The sequence below is a fragment of the Symphalangus syndactylus genome, chromosome 13 (assembly GCF_028878055.3).
Source record: "Symphalangus syndactylus isolate Jambi chromosome 13, NHGRI_mSymSyn1-v2.1_pri, whole genome shotgun sequence".
NCBI lineage: Eukaryota > Metazoa > Chordata > Mammalia > Primates > Hylobatidae > Symphalangus > Symphalangus syndactylus.
In genome coordinates this window covers 71,196,221-71,210,809 of record NC_072435.2, presented here as the reverse complement: position 1 = coordinate 71,210,809, position 14,589 = coordinate 71,196,221, and positions in this window count along the sequence as shown.

Below are 14,589 nucleotides of genomic sequence, written 5' to 3'. Positions count from 1 at the left end.
GTTTTATTAATTGAATTAATTAGTATAAAATACTTTGAACAGAACCTGACATAAACATTGGCAGGTGGTATTATTATTTTCTTCACATCCTTTTCATAGTATTTTAATAACCTACTTCTGCATTAATGCTTTTTTAACACTGATTAGTTTCAGATTAGACATTTATGAGTATTTGCTATGTACACAGGTACAGTGCTTGTTAGTTCATGAGTAGTATAGCATTTAATTCTCACAACTCTTTGAGCTAATATTACACACGGGTACATATACTTTTTGAAAACAGATGAAGGTACTAAGACTCCCAGGGTATAAAGAAACTTGCTCATGGTCACACAGATAGCAAGTATGGACCCAGGATTGGAACCTGACTCCTTTGACGCCATGTCCCCAGTTTTTCAGTAGACCTTGGTGTCTCTCTTCTGTAAAGGATTGTTTAGAAAGGGTTGCTGTTTACAGATTGTAAGTAAAAGGACTAGCGCTATGGTTTTCAGACTTTTAAAAATATCATAAAACCTTTTATTTAAATGAAATCTTGTGAAGAAGACAAAATGTAAAACAGCTAATACAAAGCTACTTGAAGCAGGTGGAGGGTGTCTGCAATTATCTCTATTACTTCCCTAATTCCCCACCCTATGGTCCCTCAAGGCCTGCTGAGGAACACAGTTTCACAACACTGAATTAGTGTAATCATGAATACGCATCCATTTAATTCAAATGGCTCTAAAAGGGCATGCCGTGAGAGACTACCATCCTTGCCTGGTCAGCCAGCACCAAATTCTTCTCCCTGGAAGCAATGAGACAGTGCTTCTGCATTCTTCTTATTTCTTATGTGTCTATAAGCAGAAGCATTTAGGTGTCCTCTTTAAAGAAACCTCTTTTTGGTGAACAAATTGATTTAATTTGCATTTATGATTTTCTTCACTTTCCTAAACATCCTTGGGAATCCCAAAGATCAAACCAACATTTTGTTAAGGTGATTTGAAAGGCGGTGCCAAAAAAAAAAAGAAAGGCGGTGCCTATGCATGGGGTGACCAGCCAGTCCAGTTTGTCTGGGACACTGGATTTTCACTGCTAAAACTGTGTCAGCCCCAGGCAAACTGGGATGGTTTATCACAAACCCCTGAGGTCACAAAAATCGGCCTTTAAGGACCACTAACCAGGGTCCCACAAAACCACTACTCCCATGACCTGGGCCACTTGGTTCCTGGTCTTGTTGATCAGGTGAATTGCAAGTCGTTTTGAGTCTAGTTAACACTGTTCCTTTATTCCTGGCCTTGAACTTGAAAATCAATATCAAAGGTAAGCCATTTCAAAGAGATTAAAAAACAACATCTTTTTGTGTTTAAGGCATAGTTAGGGTATGGGCACTATCTTTCTCTTTTTCCCTCCTATTCTTTTTTTTTTTTTTTTTTTAAACAGGGTCTCACTCTGCAACTTCTGCCTCCTGGGCTCAAGTGATCCTCCCACCTCAGCCTCCCAAGTAGCTGGGACTACAGGCATGTACCACTACACCTGGCTAATTTTTGTATTTTTTGAAGAGATGGGGTTTTGCCATGTTGCCCAGGCTGGTCTCAAACTCCTGAGCTCATGAGATCCACCCACCTTGGCCTCCTAAAGTGCTGGGTCTTATTCTTAAGGTATTTTTAAGGCAAACTAATAAATAAAGATATTTTAAGGTTACCTGTAGATAAGTATTTTTGATTTTCTATGGATTTCATTTATCCTTTATCATTTTTTAGTATTGGGCATAAATGAGACTTAACCAAAAAAAACCAAAAAACAAACAAAAAAAACCACACACACACACACACACGGAAAACAAAAACTCTCTCTTAATTGCAAAATACAGTAAGCTATATTGCCTGGCTGTGTGATTACAGGGAAAAAACAGGCCAGGCACAGTGGCTCATGCCTGTAATCCCAACATTTTGGGAGGCTGAGGCAGGAGGATAGCTTGAGGCCAGGAGTTTGAGACCAGCCTGGGCATCATAGCAAGACCTCATCTCTACAAAACAAAGATTTAAAAATTAGCCAGGCGTGGTGGTGTGCACCTGTAGTCCCAGCTGCTTGGGAGGCTGAGGTGGGAGGATCAATTAAGTGCAGGACTGAGCAAGATTCCGTCTCAAAAAAAAAAAAAAAAAAAAAAGGCCTTGAGCTGCTTACAGACTGTAAGACATTGGAAAGGCCCCTTAAACTCTCAGAGCCCAAGTTTCCTCATTGGCTCAGTGGAGATAATTACACCTAACAGGATTAGCATGAAATGTCAAAGTGCTTAGAAAATTTCATTTGCTCAATAAATGTTCGTTTTCTTTTCTACCTAGAATGGTCAGAGTTCTGTTTAATCAAATATTCTCATAATATAAAGTTAGCAATAAAGTATGTTTACCATTAAAAATGAACCAAATAACATGCAGGCATAAAGGAACTTTCTGGATGATAGAAATAGTCTATATTTTTATCTGGTTGGTGGTAACATGGGTGTTTACATATGTAAATATCCATCAAGTTGTGAACTTAATAGTTATATGTCTTACTGTAGGTAAGTTATTCTTCACCTAAGAAAAGTACTTTGAACATAAAAGTCTTCTAAAATTGATTTATATAATTTTTTAAGAGTGAAGGGGGCTCATGGAAATCTATTGCCCTACTTTTAGTAGGGCAGAAATACCATTTATTAGAGTGCTAGTGATTAAAATGTTAGCTAAGCCTGATATTATGATTCATACTACTATATATAGATATGTGTGTGTGTGTGTGTATATATATGTATATGTATATATAAATGTTTACAGAATGAAGGGTTTGGCTGTGTTCTGTGTGCAATGGGGAGAAATGACACTCACTCCAGGTCTAAATCAGTTGCATTTTGTATTCTTCATGGAATACATGGCAAAATTGTGCTTTTTTTGGTTTTGCTATTTGGCTTTCCAGGGAGCCTCAGCTAACCAAACTTTTGTGATAGCGTATTTATTATCTAACGTTTGAATTTGAGGAAAGGAGCCAGAGTCTGTACTCCATGGAGCAATGGCCTCATCAGTGATTTTAGAAAATGGATTTGGAAAAAGGCTTTGGGCACTGGGCCTACACAGAACTCACTCACAAACCCCTGGTGATATCATTTAGCACAAAGCAATTGGCTTGAAAAAGAGAAAAACACTGGGATTTCGAAACTAATTTTTACATCATGCCATTTATTACAGTCTGTCTTTTTCTGGCATCCTGGGTTTAAGGAAATAATGTTATCATCTATTTCCAGAAATGGTTTGGATAACAACTTCTTTTTTTTTTTTTTTTTTTTTTGAGACTGAGTCTCGCTCTGTCACCCAGGCTGGAGTGCAGTGGCGCGGTCTCGGCTCACTGCAAGCTCCGCCTCCCGGGTTCACGCCATTCTCCTGCCTCAGCCTCTCCGAGTAGCTGGGACTACAGGCGCCCGCCACCACGCCCGGCTAATTTTTTGTATTTTTAGTAGAGACGGGGTTTCACCGTGGTCTCGATCTCCTGACCTCGTGATCCGCCCGCCTCGGCCTCCCAAAGTGCTGGGATTACAAGCCGTGAGTTCTTGGAAACCCTTCACACACATTTGTATTTTGGTTTCTCTTCATTATTTCCCATTCAGACAGACCGGCCACAGGGGCACTAGGAGGCTCTCAGGCTCTGGAATACACCAGCACCCTACTTTCACATGTCCAGGACACATGTAGGATCATCGAAGAAGAGCAGGGGGTAGTCAGAATGTGGAGGGGAATCTCTGGCCCAGCTGTGGGAAAACATAGCTATTACCACCACCACCACCACCACCACCACCACTACCACCACCACCACTACCACCACCAGTACCACCACCACCACCACCACCTCATGGGGAGAGGAGATTCAAGGGAGTGCCCAGGAACATTTCATGAGATGCAATGTCCAAGTCCCTGGCTGATATTAGCAGGTTGTCTCAGAATGGTAGCTGGGCAGTAAGTTCAGAGAGCAGACATATTTCTTGGAGATACCTTCAGGAGAATGGTTGCTCCCCCAGAGCAAAACATATCTCTCAGTAGCATATTTTCTTGGAGATACCTTCAAGAGAGTGGCCGTTCGTTCCCCAGAGCAAAACATATCTCTCGGTATTATATTTTCTTGGAGCTATCTCCAAGAAAATATAATACCGAGAGATATGTTTCAGCCTGTTGAAAGGAGATTGATTATTCCTTATGGTAGAAAGTTGGCCAATGACTTAGTGATTACTGAAAATTTAAGCAAGAGGGAAAAATATAAGGAAAACAAAAAAGTTTATAAGAAAAGATATATAGTAACAGAAAACTACATGATGCAGCTGTGAATAAATGTCATATCATAATAATGTGATACTGAATATTGACTTAACTCAAAAAGTTATTTTGGGAGGATGAATGAAAAACTGAGTTGTATGCTTGTGTATGTGTGTGTGTTGAATGATAAGAAAGCAAAGTCCTCATTTTTTATAGTAGACAGTCAATACATAACATCTAAATGGAAAAATCAAGAACTAGCAGTATCAGCATAATATTGAGAAATATGGAGTCAAGAAAGAGTTATGAGTATTGGAAGTAATTGCCCTCAGGCTATAGGGATAGACTGTAACTGTGATCATTGAAATTAAGTTAAAAATTAACCCAAATTTCTCTTAAGTCATTTCAGCTAATTCAGTCATTAAAATTAAAGCCTTTCCTCAAGAAATTAGAGTAAGCAGAAAAGTGCTTTTAGTGGGTTAGGCAGCCAGCAGGTAGGAATTTTCATTGAGAGTGGAAAATAGAGCCCAGAATTCTTTTACCAATAATTAAAACTGTTGGTGCATAGGATTCTCACAAGGGACTCTGGTAAGAACAGGAAGGGCTGGAAAGAGACTTCAGCTGCACGTTCCTTTCCTTCCGGAGGCTGTTGAAACTTTGAATCTGCAAAAAAGTACTTGGCTAGCTTGAGAATATTAGTCAGGGTGCAAAATAGTGGCCAAAATATTTCGTCTGTGGTTTTGGTTCATCAGCTGCTTCCATTGAAGTATAGCCATGCCTTCCCTATTGTAGAGTTTTCGGTAGTGGATTATAACTACGTCTACCCATTTTCCTAAATTCCGGATTGTTGTAGTGATATCCCTGACTATGCCTTTGGGCAATGCAGATTCATCCTTGCTCTATTCTAGGACTTCCTCTTATCACAGGGCTAGTAGCCTGGGGACTACATTTTCAGAATTCTTTGCCAACAGTGGTCCCATGTAGATTCTGTCACTAGAAGGCACTTGTGAGAGATCTGGACCCAGAAGAGGAGCAGAATGATACACATTTTTTCCTCCAGCAGTAGAGGGTAGATGTAAAGGCTTTATGGGATGTGAGGTTTTGTAGCAATCTCTAGGTAATACCGTGGAAATCATTTGCTGTGGTGCGGCAGGCAGCTGGAATCACTGGTGGTAGTGATTTGTGATTCATTCAGCTTCTTGATTCTCGGAAAACAGTGGCAAACTTGAGCGCTAGTGATGGTTTCCCCTAAACCTCAGATTCATAAAGACCTGAGTTTGAATCTTGACTCTTACATTAACTATGCACCTCTGAGCTAGGTATTTTAATCTTCTATTAACTTTTTCAACTGTGCAATAAGGATAACACCATTTATCATATAGGTTATGAGGAAAAAATATAATACATGTAAAAATGCCCAGTGAAAGACCTGTTCTCATAGTAGGCATTCGACAAATGGTAGCTATTGTTATTTATTTACTTATTTATTTTGAGACGGAGTTTCACTCTTGTTGCCCAGGCTGGAGTACAATGGCCGGATTGTGGCTCACCGCAACCTCTGCCTCCCGGGTTCAAGCGATTCTTCTGCCTCAGCCTCCCAAGTAGCTGGGATTACAGGCATGTGCCACCACGCCCGGCTAATTTTTGTATTTTTAGTAGAGACTGGGTTTCTCCATGTTGGTCAGGCTGGTCTCGAACTCCCGACCTCAGGTGATTTGCCCGCCTCTGCCTCCCAAAGTGCTGGGAATACAGGCGTGAGCCACCACACCCGCTCTATTGTTATTTTTGTCCTCTGTTTGCCACCTGCTACTGTTGTTATTTATGCTGTAGCTGCTGTGCAATTGCTAGGCAGGAAAGCCATGTGCCGGGTGCTGGACTGAGCAGCTGGGATTACTCTCCCACTCTCTCTTCCATTGGCTTTTCCTTTTACAGCGGGGAAATGCCCACAACCTCCCTTCTCTCTGCTTCAGAGCAGAAGCCTGAGTCTGCCAGACACCCAGACTTGTCTGGCTATAGGAAAGCAGGACTGATCAAATCAGCTGTGACCTTGGCACATGTGTTTTGGTTTTCTTGTATTTTTACTAGTTTGCTTCTTTCAATAACCCAGGGGTAAAGGATAGCCTTTTTCTCCAAGCAGCAAGATAATATTTGATGGAGATCTCTGGTTCTGCTTTTTTAGGGGCCAATCACTCCTTCCTACTTCCTGAAGTTTCCATGCTTGAGCAGGTTCATTCTTTTTTTTTTTTGAGATGAGTCTCGCTCTGTCGCCCAGGCTGGAGTGCAGTGGCGCAAGCTCGGCTCACTGCAAGCTCCGCCTCCCGGGTTCACGCCATTCTCCTGCCTCAGCCTCTCCGAGTAGCTGGGACTACTACAGGCGCCCGCCACCACGCCCGGCTAATTTTTGTATTTTTAGTAGAGACGGGGTTTCACCGTGGTCTCAATCTCCTGACCTCATGATCCGCCCCCCTCGGCCTCCCAAAGTGCTGGGATTACAAGCGTGAGCCACAGCGCCCAGCGAGCAGGTTCATTCTTGTACCTCTGGGGGCTTTCACAACAAACTTCGTTGCAAGGCAAAACCCCATCTAGGCAAAGGTGTAGAGTTTGGGTATTTTGGGGCTTGGGTATTTCTTTCCTAGCCCCCCTTTTATATGTGAAACACAAATGTTCCAGCTGATAAGCCCTATAAGTGATTTTCCCCCTCATTGATTTAAAAAATTGTACCCTGTCTCTATATGGCACATGATCAAGCACTTTAAAATATATAATTAATTAAAGCATTTACTGAAACTGACATGCAGGCAAAATAAATGCAAATGAAGTAGGAAATGTATAGAAATAGCCCAGAAACAGCCATCTCTGCATAGACTGACTGATAGGATACCCTGAATGCTAAGGAACTGGGGTCCTTGTAGATCAGGGAGGTAGCGAGTCCAGACATGGAGGTTGCCACCCTTAGTATGCAGTTTCTGCTTTCTTCTTGCTTAAACGTGTTCCTATAGAAACTTCTGGTCTCTCCCTGTCAAAAAAGATGGGAGAACAGGGATGGAGAAAACAAAAATGAATGTATAGAGTGAACAGTTGTGATATCACTGCTGTATTCAATTTCCCCGCTATTTCTAGTTTGTTCTCTTTTTGTATGGAATTGCTAAGGGGCTCACATAGGAACTAGGGGAAGACAAGGTGCTGTGGGAGGAAAGCACCCTGCATGTCCAGGTCTCTTCTCTCTCCTTCATTAGAGACCCTAAAACTAGGATGATGGCATGTGATGCTGTAATAAACAGAATCTGCTTTCTCTCCTTCACACCTGGGTTTGAATTCTGGCTCTGCCATTACTAGCTGTGTGGCTTTGGGCAAGTTACTTAACCTCTGTGTGTCTCAGTGCTCTTGCTTTTAAAATGTAGATGATAATAGTACCTACCTCATAGGGTTGTTGTGAGGATTAATTAAGATGAGGCAAGCAGAGATTTAACACTGTGACAGTGGCATGTAAGTTATTATGTTTATATTCTCCTCTCAAATAAGCTGAGCAGCTCCACCAGAATCTTAATTTCCTGCACTTGTTTCTCAAAATCTCCCCTTAATTTGCCTGAGATGTCAAAGGCGGGTTCTTTGGCTGGGTCATATGAAAACCCTCCTCTGATTAGGGAGAGATGTAATCTTTATAGAAACGAGAGTCCCAGTGGCAGAGAGTACCCTGCAATTATTTGAGCTAGCTACTCGCATCCTGGCAGCACAGTCTTTCTGGAAGAGAATCATGTGAGTCACAGAGGGAATGAGACCATCTCACTGTGTTACTGAACCATGACCAGTGGCTTGCCAATCACAAGAATGGTTCTCTGTCTTTGTTCAATACAAGTTCTTACCTGCTTTATTATTCTGACCCGGGCTTGTCTTTAATTCTTTCATCTGGAAAAATCTCTGACAAGAGGAGATATTAAGCTGCTCCCTTAGTTGGTATGAGGTTAATTCTACCAGACTCGGGCTATTTTGCTGTAATTGTCTGTGTGTGAGGCAGTGCCCATTGGTATTTTTGCATCTGTACTTCAATTATTTTTCAGATCTTCCTTGGGTTACCTTTCATCACCTTCTTTTATGAAAAGTACAGATGCTAGAATTCAAAAGAGCTCAGCCAGGTGTTGGTGAATCGAATCAATGCTTTTGGAATGATCAATTCATTGCTTTTTGGAATTTTAGGTTCCAACTAAAATTCTTCCATTGGCTATTCACATATCCTCTTTCAACCTCCTTTTTCTTATATGTTAAATGGGAATAATAAACACTCATCTAATTATCTTTGTCTCTCTGGACTCATTTATTACCATTACTCATCCTCTTCCCCAGCCCTCTTCATGTAGTACACGTGTATTTGGATAAATGGAAATTTTTGTAGTCCTGTGATCATTTCAGGGTTGCTGTGGAGTTCATATCAGATCAAAAATATGAAGACACTTATTACTGTGTCTGGCATAGTATGGATATTTCTTGGATCTCTATATATAAATTCCAAAGCCTGCTGTAGGTCACAGAACACAGAAGCTTTAGAAGACTTGTGGTAGAGTCCCAGCTCCGTCACTTAGTAGCTGTGACACTTTGAGCACGTACATCATTTACTTCCCCAAACTTCAGTTTTTCATTGATAACAAGATAAAAAAAATTGCCCTGGATTATTAGATCAAATGTATGCAAAAGTGCTTTCTAAACTGTAAAGGATAATACAAATGTAAGATGCTGTATAGGTACTTGTAACAATTACAGTAGCTTTCAGTTGGAAGTAACAATAAAAAGCTAAATGGTATTTCTTAGTTTTAATTCAGCTTTACTCCATGGCTCCAGGACACTCATCTAAACATTAATAAAACAGGAGCACTCTAGACCTTGCTTTACAATCAAAGCAAAACACACACAAGCCTGTATACACAGCTGTGAAATGCACTCAGTGCTTCCAGACTTGTGCTGGGGAAAAGGTGGATGCGGCATCCCAGCAGGTAGGAGGGTGGTCTGGTTTACTCCATTAGTGCCCTGGGATCAAGTGCTGACAGTGAAAAGCTAAGAGAGGAGTCAAGGTTGGCACCGGTATCAGCCAGAGAGGAGAGGCTGGTTAAGTGCCTGTCCTGGACGTCCTTCCCTGTTGCCTAACTTAAAAGGGGTTAAGTACTCAAATTACTCAAACGTGTTCCCTGAGTCTCATCTCATTGCAGTGGGGGGAGTGGTTGGTAGATGAGAGGTCTGCTGCTGTTGTTCGTCATTCTCTTCTTCCTCTACTCCAGGGAAATTGGAGGAGGAGAGTGGAAGGTAGTATGAATCATCTGTAAGAGATACTTACTTCCCCCAGGGCTTGCTTCCCTATGCATAGGGGAGACAACTCCAAAGTCATGAACTCTGGAGAAAAAAAGTGAATCATCATCATCCTCTCAGGCATCAGATTTATTTGGCTTCTTTTTCTAGCCTATGGTTTGGAGGCCTGAGGTCAGCATAGGATTTCAGAGAGAGAGAGAGAGGAAAAAAAAAAAGAGAGAGCGAGAGGAAGAGAAACGATACATAGTAGAGAACGTGGTATGCTAAGAAGTGTACGTGGCCAGGGAGGTTAGATGTCTTAGTGGTAAGAAGAATCTCTGAAAGGATCTGATGGTTGAGGCAAGGCTAAACCTTGTGTGGTTCCAGATGATACAGCTGAGTGTCATTGATTAGTGTAAGAAATAGGGTTTAAAAAAGTTACTCGATTAGCTGGGCGTGTTGGCGCACGTGCTTGTTCCCAGGTGCTCGGGAGGCTGAGGCAGGAGAATCGCTTGAACTCGAGAGGCGGAGGTTGCAGTGAGCCAAGAACGTGCCAGCACTCCAGCCTGGGTGACAAAAGTGAAACTCTGTCTCAAAAAAATAAACCAAAACCAAAAACAACAACAAAAAAACCAGTGAACAAAGTCTATTAAATTTGAAATTGTGTAGATGTTTTAAGTGGGGGATAGTTTCTGAAAAGTAGGAGGTCAGTGACTATTAGTTTGCTTGAGCTGTCATAACAAAATACCACAGACTGGGCGGCTTAGACAAGAGAAATTTATTTCCTCTCAGTTCTGGAGGTTAGGTGTCTAAGATTAAGGTGTCGGCAGGGTTGGTTTCTTCTGAAGTCTCTCTCCTTGGCTTGTAGATGGCTGTCTTCACCCTATGCCTTTATATTGTCTTCTCGTATGTCTGTGTCTGATCGTCTGGCCTTAGAAAAACACCAGTGATACTGAATTCAGAATCATTCTAATGACCTCATTTAACCTTAACTACCTCTTTAAAGACCATATCTCAAAATACAGTCACATGTTGAGGTTCTAGAGATTAGGACTTAAACATATGAATTTTAAGGGAACATAATTTAGCCCATAACAACTATGGAACCATATCTACTACATAATATACACTCAAAAAAAGATTTTTGTATGTCTTTTGCCTCAGCTAAGATGTTTCCTATATATTCTGCTCCGTGAGGAATCAACCGAAGGCTCCGGTGAGAGGGCCTAAACAGACACTGCCACAGGGCAACTGTGTTGTTTCAATCTTTACTGATCCCCTAACTGTACACCGAAATGAGCCTGGATGGGGAATATCCTATAATTGCAAGGAGGGCACTCCTAGTCCTGTTTTAACAGTTCAGAAAACTGGAGCTCTGAGACGTGAAGTGACATCTCCTAGGTCACACAACCAATGCATGTCAAAACTGGGAATTACGTGTGAGAATTTCAAGCACCTGGAATTGTCTTCCCATTAGGTCGGAGCTAATGAAGTTTCACAGAGCTTGAGCTTTGAAGGAATGAGTGCGTACTAGTTCTCAGAGAAGACTTGCAGCATGCACTGAGAAAAGAGGTCATTCCAGGTGAGTGAAGGAACATGAGCAAAGCAGAATCAGGAATAGTAAAAGGGGCTCTTTATTTTAAGCTACTGTCCACTCTCCAGTCTGTGCAATGGCATATATTACCATTGACATTGAAGTTAGGTTGACAGTGCCTCTCTAAATAATCCAGGAAGTAATGAGGCATCTCAGATGTGTCATCAATTTATTTACTGGCTCATTGGGAAAGACATTACATTATTCATTAGCTGCTTTATATTTGCAAAATGGTTTGCCACAATTTTGATTTGATTTCTCCCTAGCAAGCTAGCTAGGGAGAAAGTGGTCACTGCAAGCTGCTCAACTCACTAAGGAAAGATTTAAAGATATAAAGACATTAAATTGGCCAAAACCCGCTAAGAGCAAGAGCTAGGATTAAGAATTGGAAACTTCAGAGACCTCCTCTGTTTTGCCTCTGGGGCCGGCTTCTTCCATAAACAGGCTTCTGGGAAGCAGCATGATGAGGGGATTCCATGAAGAGCATGGCATTTTCTATAACCATTTATTGAAAATGCAAGTCATCAAATTAGAAGAAAGGCATACCAGGGAAGCAGAGAGGCCCACACTCTGGGCCAGGGTTTTAGAGCAAGGGTCCTGGACTGGGTTCTGTGTAACACATTTGTATTGACGACCATGAAAGGATTCAGCGTCTTGAATGAGACAGCTGCTTGTACAGAGGCGTTTTTTATGAGCTGACAAGTTAGCCAGAAACAAAGCATGTTTGTAGGAAGTAAATCGTTGCCAGTTTTAATCTGAGCTTTTCATTCAGCTGTAGCTGGAGACAATTGAGTTTTTAATGTTCCGCGTGAAGTTCCTTGATTCGGATTTTGGTCAGAATGAGGCCCGGGATTTGGTTTGGCTTTAGGTGTTCCATTTTCAAAATGTCACCAATATCAATGAAAACAAAAGCGATGCTGGTTGTTTTCATTTCCTGCTGATCATAACTTTTCCAGGGGACAGGGTCTGGACAAACAAAGCTGCCTCCGTGAAGGATGTTTATGTTTCTAGCTCCAAGACTGAGATTAAAGAGGGTAAACAGTTGACATGTTATGATGTGAAAATGATTTAAAGTCCACACTAAGATGAGAATTACACTGAGATCCTCGCTGGGGTCTTGAGGAGTCAGAGGAAGTTGCTTTGAGTCACAACAATGAAAGTGACGAATTGCCTCTTTGATCGGGTTTCTTCAGGAGAGATGTTTTTCCTAAGAAAAATTTCCAGATAGCTGAAAAAAAATTTCTTTTAAAAACACTAAAAAAAAAGTGTCTGTGGAAAATTATTTAAAAATGCATTATATACTTTCCTGCCTTATCAACAAGAGTGTAGACCACAATATGCCCTGTTCTTGATGACTCAGGGTAGTCATTACCTTCACCAGCTCAAAAGCAGTGACACCTGTGGGCCCTGGAGATACCATCCTGCACCAGTGCACTAGAGGAACCTGCAGGGTGAATGGATGATGGCCGGGTGCCACTGAGGACTTACATTTTTATTGTGGACCATGAATGGTATTCTTTCACTAGAACATTAAAAATAAAGGTAATAACTAAGCATACCCAAATCTTGCTACGAGAAAGATAACTAGATTTACTAAGCCAATGAAGTTAACATCTCAACTAATTACATGTTGATTGGGTTGGTTTGACCAGCAGTGCCTTCTTATAAGAAAGTTGTTCCTGAACCTCAGAGTTCCCTGTGGCCTGAAGTTTTTCACTGTTTGTCTCTTCATGTACATGTAAGCAGGGACCTTAAAAACTACCTCTGGGTTTGCATCATGTCAGTTATTGTAGCACAACTCAATCCTGTACAACTTGAACTCTAAAAACTAGAATTTTGCTGCTTTTTAGACCACACTCCCTGATAATCATTCATCTCTTTTAAAACTGTATTCAGACTTTAGGCAATCTTCTTTGGGATTTCACGTTCCTAAGGAAGCACCTTCTTAGAGATTCTGTCTTAGCCTCCTGAACAGACAGTCAATAACCCAGTGGCTGAGTTATTCTCTGGTCATGCTGAGGTCCAAACTACACTGAACAACAAAGTTTACCTGTGGTCTACCTGGCCTGAATTGTCTTTCCACTTTCCTAAAGGGAATGGATATTTTCTCTACCTGCAGTTTTAGGTGGGAAAAGATTGGTTTTGTAGCTGAATACCACTAGGAAGTCTCTCTTCCCTAGGAAAAAAAATTAATCTGACTTTATGGTCTTCCCAGGTATCCTACTTTGAAATAGTCTTCTTTTAATCCTGAGGGACATGTTAAAAAATAATATGCTTTTGACTTATTTCAAACTATTGCTTTCCCATTAGTGAATCCTTCTAAAAAATTTTAACCCTAGGATGTCTTGCCTACTGGCAGACTCTGTGATATCTATTTTGCATTATTTTCTGATTCTTAGCTGTTGTATATTTAAATTTCCTGGATAAGAGATCCCTGGATAAGAGAGAGACTATTCTTCATGATTTTAATTGACTTTATTTGGTTGTTTGCTACAGATTTATTAAATCAAAAGTCCTAAATCTAAGGCCGAATAATGGGCCCCACATAAATCAGGCCTTAATCCCAGGAACCTGGAAATGATACCTTACAAGGAAAGAGGGCCTTTGCCAATGTGATTAATTTAAAGATTTTGAGATGGGGAGATTATCCTGGATCATCTAGGTGGACCCTAAATGCAATCCCAGGCATCCTTATGAGAGAGAGGCAGAGGGAGATTTGACATAGACAAAAGAGGAGAAGGCAACATGACCATAGAGGCCAAGCTTGAATGATGTGGCCACAAGCCAAAGAATGCAGGTAGCCACCAGAAGCTGGAGGAGGCAAGAAACAGATTCTCCCTTAGACCTTCATGAAGGAGTATGGCCATGTTGACACCTTGGTTTTGGCCCAATGATACTGATTTCAGACTCTGGCCTCCACAACAATGAGAGAATACATTCCTATGTTTTTAAGTCACCAAGTTTGTGACAAATCATTTTAAGTTACATTTGTTACAGCAGCCATAGGGAACTAATACAAAGGGTTTATGAACTACTCTTCAATTCCATGTTTAAAGTAATCATCTGCAATACATTCTTAAAATGCACCAAGTTTTGTGTTAGTCCATAAGGAAGGCAGAGAAGACATAAAGGACATGGTTTCTTCCCTCAAGGGCTTTATGGCCTCACTGGGGAGAAAAGTTTCATGAGACAAGGGCAGGTGACACAGGGAAGTGTATCATTAAATGCTACATTACTTTTATAGGCTCATAAGAGCTGATGAGTTTCAGAGAAGAAGTTGATGAATTGGTAATATATAGGGAAGGATTATTGGAAGAGAAGGAATGTGGAGTATTTCCAGGCAGAGAGAAGGAGGGTAAGCATTCCTGCAGAGAACAATATGAGTGATGGCAGAAGTAGAACTGAACCTGGTATGCATTAATAGGGCAGGGACCATGATTGTGTCATTCACTATTGATCCCCATC